Below are 7,252 nucleotides of genomic sequence, written 5' to 3'. Positions count from 1 at the left end.
AAGAACAACACTCTTAGTCCACCAAGAACAACACTCTTAGTCCACCAAGAACAACACTCTTAGTCCACCAAGAACAACACTCTTAGTCCACCAAGAACAACACTCTCGGTCCACCAAGAACAACACTCTCGGTCCACCAAGAACAACACTCTCGGTCCACCAAGAACAACACTCTTAGTCCACCAAGAACAACACTCTCAGTCCACCAAGAACAACGCTCTTAGTCCACCAAGAACAACACTCTTAGTCCACCAAGAACAACACTCTCAGTCCACCAAGAACAACGCTCTTAGTCCACCAAGAACAACACTCTTAGTCCACCAAGAACAACACTCTTAGTCCACCAAGAACAACACTCTTAGTCCACCAAGAACAACACTCTTAGTCCACCAAGAACAACACTCTCGGTCCACCAAGAACAACACTCTCGGTCCACCAAGAACAACACTCTCGGTCCACCAAGAACAACACTCTTAGTCCACCAAGAACAACACTCTCAGTCCACCAAGAACAACGCTCTTAGTCCACCAAGAACAACACTCTTAGTCCACCAAGAACAACACTCTTAGTCCACCAAGAACAACACTCTTAGTCCACCAAGAACAACACTCTTAGTCCACCAAGAACAACACTCTTAGTCCACCAAGAACAACACTCTCAGTCCACCAAGAACAACGCTCTTAGTCCACCAAGAACAACACTCTTAGTCCACCAAGAACAACACTCTTAGTCCACCAAGAACAACACTCTTAGTCCACCAAGAACAACGCTCTTAGTCCACCAAGAACAACACTCTCGGTCCACCAAGAACAACACTCTTAGTCCACCAAGAACAACACTCTTAGTCCACCAAGAACAACACTCTCAGTCCACCAAGAACAACACTCTCGGTCCACCAAGAACAACACTCTCGGTCCACCAAGAACAACATTCTCGGTCCACCAAGAACAACACTCTCGGTCCACCAAGAACAACACTCTCGGTCCACCAAGAACAACATTCTCGGTCCACCAAGAACAACACTCTTGGTCCACCAAGAACAACACTCTTGGTCCACCAAGAACAACACTCTTGGTCCATCAAGAACAACACTCTCGGTCCATCAAGAACAAAACTCTCGGTCCATCAAAAACAACACTCTAGCTCCACCAAGAATAACACTCGGTCCATCAAGAACAACACTCGGTCCATCAAGAACAACACTCGTGTCAGCATAGTTGCTGATCCTCCTTTACATGTGTTGTATGCATAGATTAGATGAGCATTATAGTACCATCCATGTGTTTATATAGAAGATCCCTTAGGCCTGTGACTGTATGACGTCATGGGATGCAGCGAGCGAGTGAGACGAGCTACCTCGGCCTCAGACGACGCATAGGCATCATAGAAGGCAGGACACGGCAGGCTGGGCTCCATCTCCCATTACCACAGTCTGACAATAGTGTTACCATCCAACAAGTGAGTTTACCTTATCCATCAATCTCCTACCGAACCCCCACACGACAATTTGGTGGCAGCGGTGGGATAGATTGATCCAGCGGAGTGGATGAGGTCTCCACTGTTGAAATAGCACCGACCCACTGGTCAGGTGGCATGTCATCCTGTACTTGAACAGGGTAAGGATAGTGAACTAGGTCAACGAGGTTGGTATTTGCTCTGAGACGAACACTGTGACCCGAAGTGTTAGCAAGGAGTAAATGGATCTTACTGTCTCTTACAATGTGTAAGGAAGGTTCAACAAATAAACCCTTGACCTTGCAGGAATCACTGTCAACTAGGACGTTATCACCATCTGGAACATTAGGAACAACAACAGACACTCTAGTGAGAGCACTAGCCGCAACAGAGATGTCTTTCTGCAGACGGCATGTGACATCAACAAGAGATGGCATTACTAGTGTCAAGTAATCGTTTTCCGACAAGGCGTCCCCTTTGGAGAAACTACTACTTGGACTAGCAGACATTGCAGGGATAGGCAGAGCACTCAAAGCAGTCTGAGCGTCCTCGGACACTTGAGGCAATACACTATCTTGCATATCTGAAGGTGTAGGTGGAACACAGATGGGAGTGACAGAGTTACCAGTGCCTGACCGCTTGGGTACGCTACTGGAGAATGCATTGGCTTGTAAGGACTTAATGTGTACATCATACTCTGCAGCAGTATGACAGACCTCTGATCCAAGCTGGTAACCCCAGAATGGAACGATCAAGTCGTCAATTTGGGCATGCCATCGGTACGGGTCAAGCACAATGCGTAAGTCTCGCATGGAAGCAAATCCCAGTAGACGGTCACCAGGGAAAGTAATCCGGTCGACAACAAGAAAAGCAGCAGTAAAATCTCTGCCTTGGATAGTAAAGGTGAGCAAAGTCTGACCTCGGACTCGCAGAAGGGAACCAGCTACTCCACTAAGGGAGGTTACAGTAGTTGGTTCAACCAGGAGGACATGTCGTAACTGCTTCTCTTTAAACAAGCTAGACCTGATGATATTAACTTGCGCACCAGAGTCCATGAACACATGAACGGGCGCATTATGGATAGAAGCTTGTACCAAAGGACCTATCGTTTCGTTAGGAGTTATGTGCAAAGAGAAAGGTGGGTTGTCATCGGAGAAGGCATTTTCTACTTCATCCCCAAACTCCTCTACGTCAGAGACGTGTGAAGCAGCATCAACAGTGGGGTTGTCATTCTCAAGGCTGGCTAAGGCTTCATAGGAATTTTGAACTTGGATGGTGTACTCATTATCACCTACTGTCACGACTGGACGAGTAGACTGGGGCGCTCGGATTCCCCCGAATTGGAAGATTGAGCCTGGTTCTGGTTAGTTTGAGAACCACGACGTGTTTCCTCTCCTGGCTCTGCGGTTGGAACGGCCATGGAAAGATCTGGAGTACTGCAGGTTGTAGGGAGCATTGCACTCAGATGTGTCATGTCCATGAATTCTATGATAAGTACAGTAGGGAAGATCTGACTGGTACTCATCATCAGTACAACGCCTCTTAGGGTGACTATCAGGACAATTAATTGCAATATGGCCACGGTAACCACAATTGTAGCAAGTTCTTTGACTGTGGGTACTATACATACTACAGGTGCTATGGGAATGATGGCTCTTAACACTAGCTTTGGATGATGGACGTGAGTGATTAAGGTTGGGAGTTTTGGTAGTAGCACAAACTAGAGGAAGTACAGGAGTAGACAAAGTGGTTGGCGTAGACTTTCGATAAGGGAAGGTTCCCTCGGGACACAAATTTTGTACATGGATGAAAGCTGCGAGCGATCCCATAGTAGCAACTAGCGGACTTGAATTGTACACATACATAGATGTCGGAGGCATTAGTTGTTTAATAACTCCAAATGCAGCTAATTTGGCAAACCCATCAAGGGCTGGTTTATCGTTATCTTTAAGGTACTTTGAATTTTGACCTGCTTTAATGAATGAGGACATTAGGTTATTAAGACGAAGAGCAAACTCATCTAATGACTCTTCTGGTCTCGGAGCTGAGCAAACTAATTCTTTGAGAACAACGAACGGATCGGTTTCTCGCACCGGTTCAAGATAATTGCGAATTAACTGTTCATAATCTTGCCACCTGGTTAGGTCTTGAAAGTCCTTCATACGAATTAAGTTAAACACATGTGAGGCGGCTGGAGAACGGGCTAGACTCTCCTTTCCGATACTGATTAAACAACTCTCAGATGGAAGACCATCAACTGAAGCATTAGCTCTGGCTCTAACAGCGGTAAACCAACCTTCTAGAAAAAAAAGAGGTCCATCAAGAACACTCGGTCCATCAAGAACAAAACTTGGTCCATCAAGAACACTCGGTCCATCAAGAACAACACTTGGTCCATCAAGAACACTCAGTCCATCAAGAACAACACTTGGTCCATCAAGAACACTCGGTCCATCAAGAACAACACTTGGTCCATCAAGAACAACACTTGGTCCATCAAGAACAACACTTGGTCCATCAAGAACACTCAAGTCTATCAAGAACAACACTTGGTCCATCAAGAACAACACTTGGTCCATCAAGAACAACACTCAGTCCATCAAGAACAACACTCAGTCCATCAAGAACAACACTTGGTCCATCAAGAACAACACTTGGTCCATCAAGAACAACACTTGGTCCATCAAGAACAACACTTGGTCCATCGAGAACACTCAGTCCATCAAGAACAACACTCGGTCCATCAAGAACAACACTCAGTCCATCAAGAACACTTGGTCCATCAAGAACAACACTTCATCCACCAAGAACACTTGGTCCATCAAGAACAACACTCGGTCCATCAAGAACAACATGGTCCATCAAGAACTACACTCGGTCCATCAAGAACAACACTCGGTCCATCAAGAACAACACTCAGTCCATCAAGAGCATCACTTGGTCCATCAAGAACAACACTCAGTCCATCAAGAACAACACTCGGTCCATCAAGAACAACCCTCGGTCCATCAAGAACACTCAGTCCAACAAGAACAACACTTGGTCCATCAAGAACAACACTCGGTCCATCAAGAACACTCGGTCCATCAAGAGCATCACTTGGTCCATCAAGAACAACACTCAGTCCATCAAGAACAACACTTGGTCCATCAAGAACAACACTCAGTCCATCAAGAACAACACTCGGTCCATCAAGAACTACACTCGGTCCATCAAGAACAACACTCAGTCCATCAAGAACAACACTCAGTCCATCAAGAACAACACTCAGTCCATCAAGAACTACACTCGGTCCATCAAGAACAACACTCAGTCCATCAAGAGCATCACTTGGTCCATCAAGAACAACACTCAGTCCATCAAGAACAACACTTGGTCCATCAAGAACAACACTCGGTCCATCAAGAACACTCGGTCCATCAAGAACTACACTCGGTCCATCAAGAACAACACTCGGTCCATCAAGAACAACCCTCGGTCCATCAAGAACAACACTCAGTCCATCAAGAACAACACTCGGTCCATCAAGAACAACACTCGGTCCATCAAGAACACTTGGTCCATCAAGAGCATCACTTGGTCCATCAAGAACAACATGGTCCATCAAGGACAACACTCAGTCCATCAAGAACAACACTCGGTCCATCAAGAACAACATGGTCCATCAAGAACAACATGGTCCATCAAGAACAACACTCAGTCCATCAAGAACAACATGGTCCATCAAGAACAACACTCGGTCCATCAAGAACAACACTTGGTCCATCAAGAACAACACTCAGTCCATCAAGAACAACACTCAGTCCATCAAGAACAACACTCAGTCCATCAAGAACAACATGGTCCATCAAGAACAACATGGTCCATCAAGAACAACACTCAGTCCATCAAGAACAACATGGTCCATCAAGAACAACATGGTCCATCAAGAACAACACTCAGTCCATCAAGAACAACACTCAGTCCATCAAGAACAACACTCAGTCCATCAAGAACAACACTCAGTCCATCAAGAACAACATGGTCCATCAAGAACACTCGGTCCATCAAGAACAACACTTGGTCCATCAAGAACAACACTCAGTCCATCAAGAACAACACTTGGTCCATCAAGAACAACACTCAGTCCATCAAGAACAACACTCGGTCCATCAAGAACACTCGGTCCATCAAGAACAACACTCGGTCCATCAAGAACAACACTCAGTCCATCAAGGATAACACTTGGTCCATCAAGAACAACACTCAGTCCATCAAGAACACTTAGTCCATCAAGAACAACACTCGGTCCATCAAGAACAACACTCGGTCCATCAAGAACAACACTCAGTCCATCAAGAACAACACTCGGTCCATCAAGAACAACACTCGGTCCATCAAGAACACTCGGTCCATCAAGGACAACACTCGGTCCATCAAGTACACTCAGTCCATCAAGAACAACACTCAGTCCATCAAGAACAACACTCGGTCCATCAAGAACAACACTCGGTCCATCAAGAACAACACTCGGTCCATCAAGAACAACACTCGGTCCATCAAGAACAACACTCGGTCCATCAAGAAGAACACTCGGTCCATCAAGAACAACACTCGGTCCATCAAGAACAACACTCGGTCCATCAAGAACAACACTCGGTCCATCAAGAAGAACACTCGGTCCATCAAGAACAACACTCGGTCCATAAAAAACAACACTCGGTCCATCAAGAACAATGCCCTCAGCTTATCCCTGTCTATCTTATCAATTCGAAAAAATATATTATTTTATCCTAGGTAGTAGGTTGGTAGACAGCAACTGCTGTCTACCAACCTACTACTTACACTTAGGTCACACTACACATACATGTACAAGCATTTATATACACACATATACCCCTTTGGGTTTTCTTCTATTTTCTTTCTAGTTCTTGTCCTTGTTTATTTCCTGTTACCTCCATGGGGAAGTGGAACAGAATTCTTCCTCCGTAAGCCATGCATGTTGTAAGAGACGACTAAAATGCCAGGAGCAAGGGGCTAGTAACCCCTTCTCCTGTATATATTACTAAATGTAAAAGAAGAAACTTTCGTTTTTCCTTTTGGGCCACCCCACCTCGGTGGGATACGGCCTGTGTGTTGAAAGAAAGAATATTATTTTATGCTGTTAGGTCCCCCCCATGGTTCTTCTGTCCTCCAATGTTGTTTGGTCCAGTTCCTTTAGCCTCTCCTCGTAGTTCATACTCTTTACATCGGGAATAAGCCTTGTTACGTACTTTTGCACTGTCTCTAGTTTAACTTTTTTTTTTTCAGGTGTGGGTTCCATATTGGTGCTGCATACTTCAAGATGAGCCTAACATATGCTGTAAAAAGGGACCAGAATGACTTTTTTGAAGTACGCTGGATGTACTCATACTTATATTAGATGGAATATATGGGAACACCAGGCCTGACCCGTCTACTCTCTTACATCTCTATTTGAACTGACTTGCTGAGTGCCTTGGAGGGTTAGCAGTCTTCAAATCATACTAGGTCAGCAGTAACGGTCAGTGATATAACAGTCAGCGATTCACTCAGGAGGCGTTGATTCAGTGATGGTTGGACGAGTCATTACTACTGACACTACTGGTAACTGATACTACTGGTAACTGATATTACTGGTAACTGATACTACTGAGACATATTGGTACTGCATACTCCAAGATGAGCCTAACATATGCTGTATAAAGGGCCCAAAATGACTTTCTTGAGGTTTCTGATGATTACTCCTAGATTTTCCCAATGAGCACTGGCTGCAAACGCTATTTGGCTGATGTGAGGT

This window comes from Cherax quadricarinatus, chromosome 52 (assembly GCF_038502225.1).
Source record: "Cherax quadricarinatus isolate ZL_2023a chromosome 52, ASM3850222v1, whole genome shotgun sequence".
Classification (NCBI taxonomy): Eukaryota; Metazoa; Arthropoda; class Malacostraca; order Decapoda; family Parastacidae; genus Cherax; species Cherax quadricarinatus.
The sequence above is the reverse complement of the archived record's forward strand: the minus strand, read 5'-3'. Positions refer to the sequence as shown.